At 31.1% G+C, this 15,149-nt stretch overlaps 1 long non-coding RNA gene across 2 annotated transcripts; it reads right to left on the bottom strand.

Annotated features, from left to right (window-relative positions):
* Window positions 1–256: 256 nt before the first annotated feature.
* Window positions 257–13,273, bottom strand: LOC143225955 (uncharacterized). Of its 2 annotated transcripts, none has more exons than XR_013014211.1 (3): window positions 13,072–13,273; window positions 1,683–1,783; window positions 257–685 (listed from the first exon to the last, which is right to left on the bottom strand). It is a non-coding gene; the product is annotated as an uncharacterized LOC143225955 (long non-coding RNA). The 2 variants fall into 2 exon arrangements; XR_013014212.1 differs by having other exon boundaries at window positions 257–639; window positions 13,072–13,265.
* Between the last annotated feature and the right edge of the window lie 1,876 nt (window positions 13,274–15,149).

Here is a 15,149-nt window from a genome sequence, read left to right as displayed (position 1 = left end):
TACTTGAAAAACATAATGCTTTATTGTTGTTTTAGCTCTTCATTATTCTGACTGATAACAATTAGATTTAACACCAGTCTCCATGTAAATAATCTGAAGTTTATTGACACAAAATTTAACAATAGCTTAATTTTAAAAAAAATTAGCTACATGGATGGCCTGGTTGGTTTTTTAGTTTTACTTGAAGTATATAGCTTCTCTGATTACACATTATTATTATTTAGAATTGTTCTTGCTTGAACTGAAATCAGAATGCTTGGAATACCTAATTATTTAATAATGTACTTATTCTAATGGTACAAATATAGTTATTTTGCAAATTTTTTCACCACTTTTTTATACATAGGTAATACTGACAAAAACACGAAAAAATATAAATCCTTAATATAAAATCATTAGATGAACATGATTTCAAAATACAACCCAAAACATAATACATGAACTTTTATTGTGTGTAAAATACTGTTTTCAGTCACTGACTCCTCTCTCTTCTGGCTTATTAGTCTCATATTCATCAGGAACAACACACTTTCTCTAAAGAATCATCATTTTCAACTATTTTCAACCAAATGTTCATGTATTTGCAGAAGGTATGCATTGTTTCTTCATAATGTAATACAGACTGATACTCCTAGAAAACTGTATATACATGAATTTTATTTTTGGTTTCATAATCTTCTTTAAACTGTAAGAAAGTAAAATTGTTACACACATTCATCTTGATAACTGTATATTTTAAGTTTCTCAGCAATACTCTCTTCCTTCAAAAATTGTTCAAAAACAAGTTTCAGGTTTTATCACAGGAAATTATTCTAAACTTCACTGAAAAGAAATGCTCATTTTCCTTGACACAATAAAGGCATGATTTTGTGTTCCAAAGTACTTTGAAAGCCATATTCAAATCCAATGTTGAAAGCAATTTTTTAAATAAAGTAAAATTATACATGTTTATTATTTAAAGTGAGTGTCCATAATAAGATATGAAAGTGAATAACAATAAAGGTGTGTCATTTTCTAGAATTACACATCAGTTTAAATTCATCTGAGACATACACATTCACAAAAACATTAAAAAAATTAAAATGGAGATATTAAACACAAAAAAATTACACAAATTCAGTAAATTAACATATTAAGTAATATTTCATATTTTTTTTTTATTTACTCTAGTCTGAGCTCCAACAAATCTCTTCATTCTTTGTAACACATCAATTCAGTCTTTATCTTCAACATTTTCATGGTTTCACTACACATAACAATGTAGTCATTGATCATGAATATAGAGTGGACAAGTACATTTTTTACAAACTTCCCCTAGTTACTTTCCAGCAAAACTAAAGATTTTCCAAACCTTCACAAACATGTACAATGACAATATTTAAATTTTTCATCCTGACTCTATTTGATGTACACAATTTAAGTTGTAATTTTGTTACAAGATAAACAAAGATTCTGAAGATAATTATAACAAAAAAGATATTTTAAATAATCACTTCACAATATCACAGTAGAAAATAAAATATTTCATTTCACCTCTCTACGAGTATAATGTATTAATTTGATATCTCATCATCAGACAAAATAACATAGAATGAATGATAAAGGTTATGTTAAAGTAACAGAATGGTTTGAATATATGGACATGTACCAAGATTTAGAAAGAAAGGGATTCTACACATTACCCTAATTTTTCCAAGTTTTTTGAAGATATTTCAATATTTCCAGATCTTCCGAAACATTTTCAAATTTCTTGCCCTTTCCATTGTTGGTAGCATTTGCAATACTGAAAACACAGGGTGATAGTAAATAAGTATAAATTAAAAGGTATTTGTCACATATGGAACTAAAATTTACCAAATACATACCGAGAAAGATATATCTTATTGAAAATAATTTAGACATGCTAAAGTGTTTTCAAAAACTGTCACAGTCACTGTTCCATATGCATTTCCATCATTTCTAAAAATAAAATAAAACAGATCCCAAAATGAAGCTACTGTTTCAAGCTCGAAGACACACATTTTATCAAGATCACCAATTTCATAATTTGTTAATAAGGAAAATAAATATAACTAATTTGCAAAAATATTAATACAAGTATGCTAAATAACATTAGTTTGAAACATTCTGTATCATGTCTCCTTTTTTGAATAAAATTTGTTTTTTTAACATGACCCTGATGAAAATTTGGTTCTTTACATGGGTAATTTTTAAATACAGCAACCATCCATACCACATTTAGGTGTGGCAGTTTATAACTAAACTCTGTATGAAAGTGTTTCACCTGACAAGCAAAATACCCAAATATTATTGTAGCATATTATCTTAATTTGTAAGCATGTGAAAGTCAAACTGATTTGGACAAAACCACTGACATGTTAAGAGAATTTGTAAAAGGATGATAGAATCTTGTTATCCTCAAACATATAATTCTGATACACAAATCTAAACTAGAGGAAGATATGCTAAAAGAATTAACCAAATTCTGAGCTTAGAAGACATGAAATATCTAAACTATTACATGAGGAAATTAGGTTAATCAACACAGATTCACATATTATTGTGAAACATGGGTATACCTGCTGGGAGTGAGGAATGCACACTGAAAATTCACCTGAGATTTCCTGCAAAAAAAGAACAATACCTATCCCAAGAGATTACACAGGTGTGATAACAGGTAAAAGGTGCTGTAGAAAGAACAGTTCACTCAGTAGTTATATTCTTCCTCACAAATAATAGTAATGTGGAAGGAAGAAATTATCAGCTGAATGTAAGACAAACTCTTTGCAAACTAAATCTGGTAATTCCTCACCAAACATCATAGACCCTGAGACCAAGGGACTCGCATCAGAACCATCATTCATTGTTGCAGTAATTTCAACATCAACCATATTAAATTACAAGCCCATGTGAACAATTTAAAATTTTGTAAACATATTTCTAAAATAAATTTGTAGAAACAATGAAATTTCAAAACAACAAGTTAAAACTAATATAAATTTGTGATGAAATACAACAATTTTTGTACTTACATAGAGAGTAAGTTAACATGTCTACACACTAGAATACCAAATGAAAGATGCAGGAAACTACTTATGTCAATATAGATGGTACAATATGATGAAGTATAAAGACTGGTGAGATGTAGCAAAATTGGAAGTACTGTTTTGAAATCATATATTCTACTCTTACCCTTCTAACAGGTAATAAACTACATTAAAGTCAACTGAAAATAATGTTTTAAGTCAGAAAATAAAATTGTCTTAACTAAAGCACAGCCTGTTGTTTTGAAATCTTAAACTTGTGTCTTCACATCCTATTATCTTCAGAATGTGACACAAAGAAATAGAACCTTTATCCTATCAGTCTCCCAGATTATACCATAAACTTTGATAAAGTCACCTGTTACTCTTCTCTCATATATTGACTTGGGATGAGCAAGTACATAAATATGGACTTGTTTGATGTAGGTGACATACATCAATCAGTATCAAGTTTAGCACATTCACTCCAGAGGTCACATTAACAAAGATCACAAGAAATTAATCACACATAAGTAATGTTCATATTTCATTCATAGCTGATCTATTTATCTGATGAACGTTCTTTATGAAAGTAAACAATGAAATTTGTTAATATTAAACTACTTAGATTTATATTAATCTCTATAATAAGGATTTATATTCTTCAGAAGAACTGTATAAGACAATGATTAAAATATACTATATGATATCTTTATATAATGGATATTTACAATAGAGGAGGCTCATAAAATAAACATGTTTGAGTGAGTTGTAACTGTTAAATGAATAAATAATTGAAAAGTACAGTGTAATAATGGTCTCAACAGATATGCACGTAAGTTATGTTACAACAGTTAAATTACATAATTTATTTTTCTGGAAAAATAAAAAATTCTATTACCTACTAAGAAATGCATTTCACTAATTTACTTACATTCATAGTGTGTTCTTACATGTACTAAAGTATGTTTAGGAACAAGTGACCAATTTTTCAATTTATCTTTACATTACTTTATAAAATTATCTCAGTGAGTACTTGGTCAGTGCTCATTCCTTTATGATACTTACTCTATATTGGAAAAATAAACCAAACCAAGTTTTATTATTGAGTGTACAATTCATCATTTTCTGAACTACTTTAAAATACGATCTGTTCAACTGTCAACTATATTATTTCACATTCAACAATTCACTGCATGCTTAAGAATTTTTTCAATCCTCTGTAGATGATTTTAACAACCAAACATATCAAGTGACCTGGATAAATGGCTACAAAAACTTTTTACTGGTACTATTGCTAGACAACAATTTCTCGGAATAGTAAACTTTTTAGCAACCTTAATATATGCTACCAAAAGACTCAATACAATGTAGGAAAATAACTTCCAGTTTTAAGCAAAAGATACTTAATTCTACCACATTTAATGTTGTATGTTAAATATGCACTTAATTATAATTTTCATTAAACTTCTGTTCTTAACTGTTACAATAACCAGATTTACTGAATTTATCCTCAAACTCAATATAAATGTCTACACTGCTGAGGCTGAAACTAATTTGTTTGAGAGTAGAGAAGACCAAAACTGAGTTTTGAATTTGCTAGTTGTTGCACTATTTTATATGCGAGTGTGGCATGCAAGATTAGGTTTTCACTAGTTGCCTTTTTATAACAGCTAGGTTAGCAACATTTAAACTTGTTTTGTCAACACTACAATACACAGATATTCATATATTCATAAACTGTTAAGTAACGATCTCGTCTAAATTAATTACTTAATTAGAATACAGTAAAATTTTCAATAAAAACTATTCTTCAATCATTGGATATTTCTACAGTGCTTTACCCTAATTAACTAGTTGTAACTAAGTTCTTTTCACATATGTATCATAGTTGTTGTCAAAATACAATCTGTAAAATAAAATGTAGTATTGTAAATTTCATGTCATAAAAATGATACAAAAACTAAACATCAACTCACACAAGTTTAAGCAAATCATCAGACAAATTAAATATTCCAAATGTTACTCAATTCTATGAAGACAGAAAGTTCAACTGAAAACAAATCTGTCAGTATTTTCTAAGGTTATGCCTATCATTTCTAACATTCATGTCATATTTCCTTAGATGTCACTAAAACTTTATCCTTAGGTAACATTAATCTCCTAACAATTTTATAATCAGTATCAATAACATAGATATTAAATAACAAATGTCAGTTTGCTTCATAACATTACATAAAACTACACAATAACCATCTATAGACAATGGGATGAAATTAGCCAGTCAACAATGCCTAATGCCAACTCTTGGGCTATTCTAACCATCAAAAGTGACTGAAGCTAACTCTTTGGCAATTCTATTCAGATAGTTAACTGTCACTTTTACAACATTATTCCAGCAAAAGGTTCAGAACACATATTTCACAGCTTTTATTTGTGAATTTCATGATATTAATAAATTTAATCGTAATTTTCATTAGCTGAGTATTCTGTGTTAGAAGTGAGGTAAATGATGCTTGGAGGTAATGAAAAACATTGATTAATCCACTTAATTGCCTACCTCTGTTCTTATCTATAATATTTGAAGGAAAAAGTTATGATACTGGTTATCTTTAAGTTATTAGGAATTTCTCCTTTGTTTATATAAGTACCTCTAGAACATTTCAGTTAAAATTCCCATCAGCAAAGCTTATGAAAGAAATTCTAGGCCCTCACAAACCCTGCCTCACATGCTTCCTATTATTTGAGGTTTGAGTGAACTTTGTTTCTTTTGACCTTCACTTTTCAAAATGTATTCCTATTGTTTGTACCCATGCCTCTATTCCAACTTACCTTCACCTGTCTTATTACTAACATAATTTCAACTGCAATTTCTTTAACCATTATAAGTCTTTCCATCACCAACTTATACCTTTCAACTTTTTTATGTAGCAGTAAAGTGTAAAGCAAGTTTCAACTAACAATTTCAATAAAATTAAAAGAAAATGAAAAACTAAAACTAAAAGGACAAAGATTCATTTAGTGATAAATTCATATGAAACTTTGACAAACTTTATTCACAGCAAAAGAGTCAGTGATATTCTCAAAATATTGTATTACAGCTTATATATCAGTAAGTTGTAAAATATTACATTGAAAAAAATATTCCTTACAGTTGCCTTCACATAATGAAAAGACCAATTATTTTATCAAATTTGAGATACTATAAAAATATGTACATGTAATTTCAAAAGTATCCAAAGGATACCTCTGTAGATGAAAAGACTCAAATCTGAAAACTCAAAAATAGGAACCATATCATTTCTGATCCATGTATTCTCCCTGCCTATTTGTGTAAAGTGTTAGAAATTGAGGCAGAAAATGAGAGGAACACATCCAAGTGTGTGAGAATGTCATAGGAAAGTTATCCTAACCAGAGAAAATATAGTAACTTAAATGCACAATAAAAAATGTGGGTAAACAATAATGCATCCTATGGCATAGAGTGGCTACAGCGTGAAGACTGTACTCAGTAAGTCAGTTACATCCAAAACTTTTTCACATGGTTCTGACATTCATGTGAGGGTAGGATAAGGACCACACTGTCTTTACTTCAAACCCAAGAACCAGTAAATTGAAAAACTATTCTGATTCCTGGGTATGACACAAGGTAAGTGCTCGTATGTTAATCTTGGAATGCGACATCTGGTATCCAGAAGAAGTTTACTACATGAAATGAGCTCCCACAACTGTGAAACAGGTCAGAACCATCCAAAAGGAAATAATATTCAGGCAATACAAGAATGAGAGAAAGCTAAGGATAGAACTGGAACAATTCCACATATCCTTGTTTTGACCAACAACACAGAAGGAGAAAACAAGAGGGGAGAATAGACAATCCAAAACCTATGTGAGAACTTATGGTGATTATTCCACTCTAAATCCAAAACCAGCTTGTGGGGTATCAACATCCATGCAATGGTCGAATAAAGGCTTCCAATCAATGAAATGAACTGCATTTGGATGTCTCACTTCACTGTAATGTTAATCACAGATCATGGGATATTATATCATCTACACCAGTAGAACACTACAGCCCTACTATGAACCGAATAATGATAGTCATCTTATGTGAAGCCCATCCAGCATGGTTCCTCCAAGGTTGACCACTACAATGGCTTGGAACTGATAAGTGGTAAGGACTCTCATACGCCACTAGAAGTAAGGGGGGGCTGAGACTGAATTGGAAAGTCTTGAGGAACATTGACATCTGTGAGCACAAAAGGTTATCACAAAACTGTATTTTGAAAAGCAGAGCATACTGATTTATCCTCTTCAGGCATGGCAGAGTTAAGCAGTTATCCCCTTTTGCTTTACTCATATAGTCTATGGGTGGTGTGGTTCAAGACAGGCCAAATTATGAAGCAAATATCACAAGGTTTATCACTTACAAGCCATCTTGTGAAACACCCCAATTGAAAGGAGAGCATGTTCAGCCATGGAAAGGAAAGTGCCAGACAACATAGCATACAGTGTGGATTTAGTGTTAAAGAATACCTGGTAGGCACCACTTGCCACAGAGTGAGATTCAAGTATTGAAAGTACAAAGAATGGGCCTATGGAAGAAAAGAAAGCATTAATGATGACTTACCCATTGTCAGTTGTATTTAAGTCTGAAAAACAACCACAAGTGGAAGGTGAAAACCAAAAGCAGCCGAAACTGTGATATGATGTAAATAATGGGAGATGAAAGTGTCAAGGTTGGTCCACATGCCCAATTATATGATTTTTCTCCAAAGGCCAATTAAAACAAGAAGTGAGGAAAATGGTTAAGTGTTGGATTAAAGAGAGGTAACACATAAGTAAGTAGGGTGGGAGTGGGACAAGGAGTGATAAAAAAACTGGATGAAGCAAGAAACACAAATAATAAGAGTAAGAGGAAAGATAACTCTGGGCAAAGAATTTCCATGTAATAAAGGGACAGCAATGGGAATCACGACAGAAAGTCTTCCACGTGAGATAACAACAAAGGGCACACACAGGATACAGAAATATAGCTATATCAGGATGGGGACAAAGACAAGAAATAGAGTGAAGGGAAAAAGCCAAAAAGGAGGAGATACCCTCATGAGCCACTAGTTTTTTGAAAGGGAAGGATCTGGATAAGGAAGTAGACATATATTGTGGTAAAGTGCGCATGTAACTTCAAGGGGAAACATGTCAGACCACCAACACCCACAAGACAAAGAAGAAAAAAATATGCCTCAAGTGAAAGATAAAACAAAGAATGTAAAAAAATAGGTTTGAACAAAGGTAAAGTGAGAGAATGGAGGACCACATTAATATACCAATCTAAAAGAGAAGCTTGCAAAATCTCAAAAAAAATGAATTAACAAGGTAAGAATAGGTTAGAGAAAAACCATGCACTAATGGGAAAAACAAAATGTTTGGGATAAAGGTACCTGATAATGCTGGCAATTTATAGAATTTCAAGGAAAAATATTGGTATGAGGGAGAACAGAGATGGGGGTGAGAAATGGAATTTTTAAGATCCTCTGACAAAATCTGAAGAACTAAAACATTGGTGAAAATAGAACACCTCCAATCAAGGAAGACTGCAAGTTGAGTTCACAGTGAGCCAAAACTCATCAGGTAGTCACCAAAACAGTTGGCAGGGTATTGTGTGTCATCAAGAAAAATGACAAACCATGGATACAAGAACAGGAGGGCCAAATAGAGGCTGAGAAGGGGAAGAAGAGGAAATTAGATAAAGAATATATCAAATATGGAATGGTAAGATTGTTGCTGAACAGATGCCACCCAAGACTCCAAGACTATATGAAAAAGGAAACAGCTTTAAAAAAAAGCCATAAGCAAGTTCTGGAGATAAGGTTTTTGTTTGTCTGTTTGTTTTTTTAGAATTTTGCACAAAGCTACTCGAGGGATATCTGTGCTAGCCATCCCTAATTTAGCAGTGTAAGACTAGAGGGAAGGCAGCTAGTCATCACCACCCACTGCCAACTCTTGGGCTACTCTTTTACCAACGAATAGTGGGATTGACCATCACATGGTATGCCCCCATGGCTGGGAGGGCGAGCATATTTAGCTCGACGCGGGCGCGAACCCGCGACCCTCGGATTATGAGTCGCACCCCTTACGTGCTTGGACATGCTAGGCCCCTGGAGATAAGGGAGCAGGTAAATTGGTTTGACATAAGATAGCATCATGGCTTAAAATGCCCCAGTAAAAAATAAAACACAATTTCAAAGCTAGAGACAACAATGATAAATGAATCAATATGGAGGTAAGGTGCAACAATATATCCCCAGAAAATTGTTCAGAACTGAAAGGTGCACTGTTCAGCAAGAACATAAATGTCAGGGATGGGAGTGAAAAACAATTATGGTTGGGAAGTATATTTATGCAGGAATGAAGGACTCTGGTTATAATCTGTAGAAACAAGAGGTGAAACATCACAAACCAAGAAATAATGTTTTAAAAAAAATATGCAAGGCAGAAAAAAATCCTCAATAAGTGTATGGGAAAACATGGCAAACTCTGGATGTGTAAACAGACAGTCAAAGACCTTATCAGCCTGTGCAGGTTCTATATGTTCAAGAGAGAATGGAGCAAAGTATTCATATAAAGGTTGACAATAGAATGTTTAAACATGCTAAAAATAAATGTAGATAAATCTCTCGATAGTTTGCTTGCACCTATAAAGCCCTTGTTGAATATAATACACTCAAAGTAGTGACAGTAACATCAGAATTCATGTTGTGTCAGTCAAAATATACATTTGAAGCAAGAAATAAATGCAACTAGAATAAGAGTGATGGAACCTGAATGCTTTTTTAAAAAAAAAAACGATTATTTTAAATTAAATTACTTGAAGAATGAATTCAATCTAAAACATTAATAAAGCCAGAAAAAGTAAAGACATCTGAGTTCAAGCACTGCCAAGTGAGAAGTGACAGTTTGATAGAGGGAGACACATGCCTCATGTGAGAGTATGATGCTCTGTAGGTGGAGAAATGATGCACAGTGATTTGGATGAGAAACATGTTGAAATCATCTGTTTCCAATGTGGTGTGTGAAAGGCTTGTGGCATGAATAATAAAAAATGTTTGCACATAGAGGGCAGCAATAATAGAAATAACTAGTCTTGTGAGAGGAGGGAAGTATTGCATTAGAATACTCTTTATCCATGGGTGCTCACATTTCCACAGAAGTACCAGCACTCTAAAGGGAAATATATGAGGCCTTATGGTGGTGAAAGAGTTAACAAAAAGTTAAAATTTATTACTTGTGCTGTGAAGCAGCAATTTCATTTTTATTTTTAGTTATTATTCTTTTTATTGTTTTTGTATTTTTACTTATGATTTTGTTATCCTTATGTATTTTTTCTTTCAGTTGTTTTGTTCATTTACTTACCTACCTCCCAGTGAATATTAAGTATTAAAGAAGTGATTTTCCTTTTAAGACAGTAATACAAAATTTCCCAAACAATCACATATAGATATTAAAGCCCATGATTAATCATGTAAACTATATGTTAAGTACTTAATCATGTTAGATGTAATATTGTTATGTGGCAAAAAAATAAAAGATTTATATGTTGAAGTTAGACTGACAGAGATGAGAGAAGTTTTAGTTAAATATCTGTGAAAATGTGGAATGCAGCTGCAATATTTTATTTCTTAAAAGAAATTTTGTTGTAATTACTTATATTATCTTTTATTTTTGATACATTATTATTTATTTGAAATAGGTTTTGTTTGTTTTTCCAAACTGTTATTATGACTAACTGACTGTGCATTGGGTTGTAAGTCCAATGGACCAACTAACCTCTATACTAGAGAAAGAATGTAGACTGTAATTTTGAATTAACTATTTGAATGTACACAAAATGTGGCAAGCCTTTAGTAATAAAAAAATGTACAGAAAAATCAGATATGTTACAAATTTACATGTATTGAAGATACATCTGTGAATTCTCCTGTTGAACTCAGACTATGAGATGTTGGAGGGAAAAGTGATGTTCATGTGATGAAAAAAAAATATTTTTGTCCATTTTACAGCTTGCATACTGTTTGATCTCTCAATCCTACAAGATCAATATCTGTAATTTTTCCAGTATTTCTGTTGTTACATATTACAAGTTATCTCGGATGAGTCTCCAATTGATTATGTTACATATTACATTACATTTCAAATCGATGGAAATTTTAAACTTAGAAGTTAATTGAATGTCTACCTGTATGAAATTTATAATATCTGCCAACAAGATTGATATACACAATTTTCTTTCTTAACACAAATATATTTTGATATACAAACAATAATACAATTTATAACAATGGTTGTTGAAAATATACAGTGATATATTTAGGTAGGGGCTAGAGGTTGGCTCAACCCCAGGGTCCCTGGAATAGATGGGTGGACTATTGATAATTTTATTTTATATTACACGGGATATAGCATCCACAAAAATGACTAACCTCTGGGCCCATATAACCTTAAATCCACCACTGCAAAGAGATATTAGAAATAAAGATTTATATACACAAGTTTTATAAATTTACAAACAACATTGAGTCTTCTACCTGATTTAGAACTAAATATTTTATTGATGGTTTATGATGAATAAATTACTTTGAGATTATTATCAGTATAATATACTTAATGGGTATGTAGTTAACATTTTACATGCAAAATTTTCCAACAAAAATATCCAATGTTTTTGAAGAAATACTGACTTTCAAAGTTAATTCACTGATGTTACACAGAGTGTAATGTTTGAAATATATAAATATTCCTAGTCAAATATCTGCAGTTTCACAATTGATAAGTGTTTTGTAACAATTATAGTTTCCAAAAATAATAGTACACTAACTAACAAATCAATAACACAATATAAAAACTGTCTCTTGGTGCATCAATTTACAAACATTATGTAACATTCTCAAAAGTTCATTTGTCAGTGATATTTTACATATATACATTGTAAATTGTTGATTCTTACACATCAGAATCTTATACAAATTTAGTGAATAAGTGGGAATTTTAAAACACATATTTAGTATTATACATTACATTCATTATTAAATATATATTTAACCAATACAAAAACCTATATTAAAATAAATACATAACAGTAAATCCATTACACTGTATATTGTATCTAGTATTCGCCATATTGTTAACTGTCACTAAATCAGAAATGTACAGTAAAATAAATAGTTGTTAACTCTGACATTAAATACATAATAATGATGTTTTTCATACTGGTTTTTTAATTTGGAAATTGAGATACCTACAAAGTTGCAGTCTGCCACTATTTTATTTGCATTTAATATTTTGTAAAATTTGTATTTTTAAAATAAATCTTATAATTTTTCAAACCTTAGTAGTAATGGTACTTGAAACATCATATTATATCAACAATGTTGTTAATGTGCATGCTTAATACATATCTTAATCATTGTAAAATCAATGACTTTCATGGTGTGATTCACATCAAATGGGGTGATAAAAACAAGTGAAGTTTCACACTGAAAGAAAGGCTTAACTACCAGTAACTTAAATATGGAAACAAAACCTGATAATCACATTTTTACACATAAAGACTGAGGGAGTGAAACATTAAAATACAACTTATTACCAGTTGGCAATGGGAAACTTTGCCAAAATCTTGGTATAGTATTTTTTATTCAGATGTTTCATTGAAACAGATAAAAAGTCATTCTATATACTGCTACAGACTATCTAAATCAGCCCTTTGTCTTGAAAATTAGCAATCTTTAATACATCAACAGTGTTTCGTCAATTCCTTTTCCTATTCAATACAAAACTATCAAGAGATATCAAAAGACAATAAAAAGTTAGAAAAAATTTTCCTCTTGTAAAACCATGTTGACTGTTTACAAAGTATCTTTCATCACAATTTATTTGCCATCAGATTTAAGACTAGTACTCTTAAAATTACTAGGGCAATTTCTACAACCTAACTTAGAAAGAATAGTAATAATATTCAAGGACTAGAAACAGTATCAAATGGCTGAAATACCTGATCCTTCGTTTCATCTAAACATCTTTGGGAAAAACTGCCATATCACACACCGCTTTACATATAAGTCTGAATTATGCCTACATTTATTATTTCAAAATAAAATCTACAATTAATGTGTGATAAATAATAATTAAATTTTTACCAAAACAAATGATATTGTAACTGGGTTTATGTTATGCTAATATTACATGATTCACCCAAAAGTTAAATAATTTTTTGACATCAAAGTTAGTTTTTTATTAAACTTGAGGATCAATTAATATATATATATATATATATCAATCACAAAATACAGTGTTAAATAAACTGACAAACAAAGATTAATTTTTTTTGTGTGAAACTGAAATCCAAAAAAAATTGGCCAGTCAATCAGCTTCTAAAAGATATTAATAAAAATGTCACCATAACACATGTAAAAAAATACAATTCTAATAATTTTTATGTTATAACTTTGGTCAAGATAATCTAAGGGCAAAAACAATCCAGAGTTGCCATAGTAGTTTGTCCTCCAAAAGATATTTTTTTTTTCCTTTTGCACAGTCATATTCATTAGAAATATCAAAGTGATGGCAACATTCTTAAATATTTTATCCTTCAATTTCCAAGCACAAATTTCATGTGTACATAATACCCTCATAGTTCAATATTTCTTCATGAATTTGCCCTTTACAATCTCTTTAACTAATAATTTGAAGACATTTACGGTTTTTAAAGCCTTTCTCTCGAAGATGCCGTCTTATTGTTTTTGAGCTGCATTCTGCGTCCATAAGGGCCTTAATCTGATTCGACGATCGGCTGTTGTCTTGCCGGACAACCCGTCGAATCCTCCAGCTCAATGCCGGCGAAATTTTATTGGGCCGACCACTTGAAATTCTCGTTCCGTATCCCTCAGAGTCTTTTAAGAAATTTGCAACAGCAGTTTTACTACGCCCAATCTCACCAGCGATGGCACGTTGAGAGACACCTTGCTTTTGCAGCTAGATAATTCTGCCACGTTCAAACTGTGTCAACTTTTTAGCCTTTGCCATGTTTTTACCCAATGTAACACAGGAGATGTCAATGGGAGATGATGACAATGCTAATGCTTGAACACAAATGACTAAATTTCGTTACCTGTTTACCGATTAACGCTTCCTTTCAGTATGGTCTTAAACTTTTGACCAGCTAGTATTTAGGCTAATTTCATAGTATTGGCATTTTCCCTATTAAATGCCGAAAAAGTTTTTTATTTTTATTTTTCCTTTTCTTATTTTCATCTTTCGAAGCTCTACGGAAATAAGTGGTTGAGTCTAACAACGCAAAATGCATATTTTTCTTTATGTTTATTGGCCTTAAGATTTTGGCCAGCACTGTATTATTGGAATTAAAAGACAGATCTGAAGTGCTATTTCTATTGGGCTTTGGTTTAAAATTATTTAAAAAAATAAATGGAATGTAAATTAAAAAGAGCCTAAGTTATTTGTAACACTAGATACAAGGCCTGACAGATATAACTGATTCTAAGATACAAAAAACAAATATGTAGTTTTTAGTTTGACATCACATTAACAAATGTCAACGGTTGCGCAACATGTGTAAATTCTAATGTGCGTACGTGAACATAACAAAATACTCGTACGGAATTAAAACTGACAAGTGATGTGGTAAATATTGAAACTTCATGTACATAGTACGTATTATAGTTACTCGGAATTATTCTTTATTCATACTGGTTGAGTGAAATAATGTTAATACATTGTTTGCACCATATCACATTTAGTTAAATTATTTATAAATTTCATTGATAACACTTCTTTTATTTTTTATAGCAAACAGATGGGAGAAATAACCTACTGGATGTAGAATGCAACCTAAAATTATTGTTTGTTTAGTTTATCATTATTAAAGCGGTTGCTACTGTGACTGCTATTTTCTCTAATTACAAGCTACTGTTTCTAAGATACTTAAACATGCGACTAATTGACTAGTTTTTTTAAAGACTTACTCTTACGAACCCATGTTATTATCATCAGTTATTTAAGTTAAGATTCTGTATACAAATGTGACTATTTAATTGTTATGTTACAGACTTTTCT

Source organism: Tachypleus tridentatus, chromosome 9, assembly GCF_004210375.1.
Source record: "Tachypleus tridentatus isolate NWPU-2018 chromosome 9, ASM421037v1, whole genome shotgun sequence".
NCBI lineage: Eukaryota > Metazoa > Arthropoda > Merostomata > Xiphosura > Limulidae > Tachypleus > Tachypleus tridentatus.
This window is presented reverse-complemented; position numbering and strand designations above follow the sequence as displayed.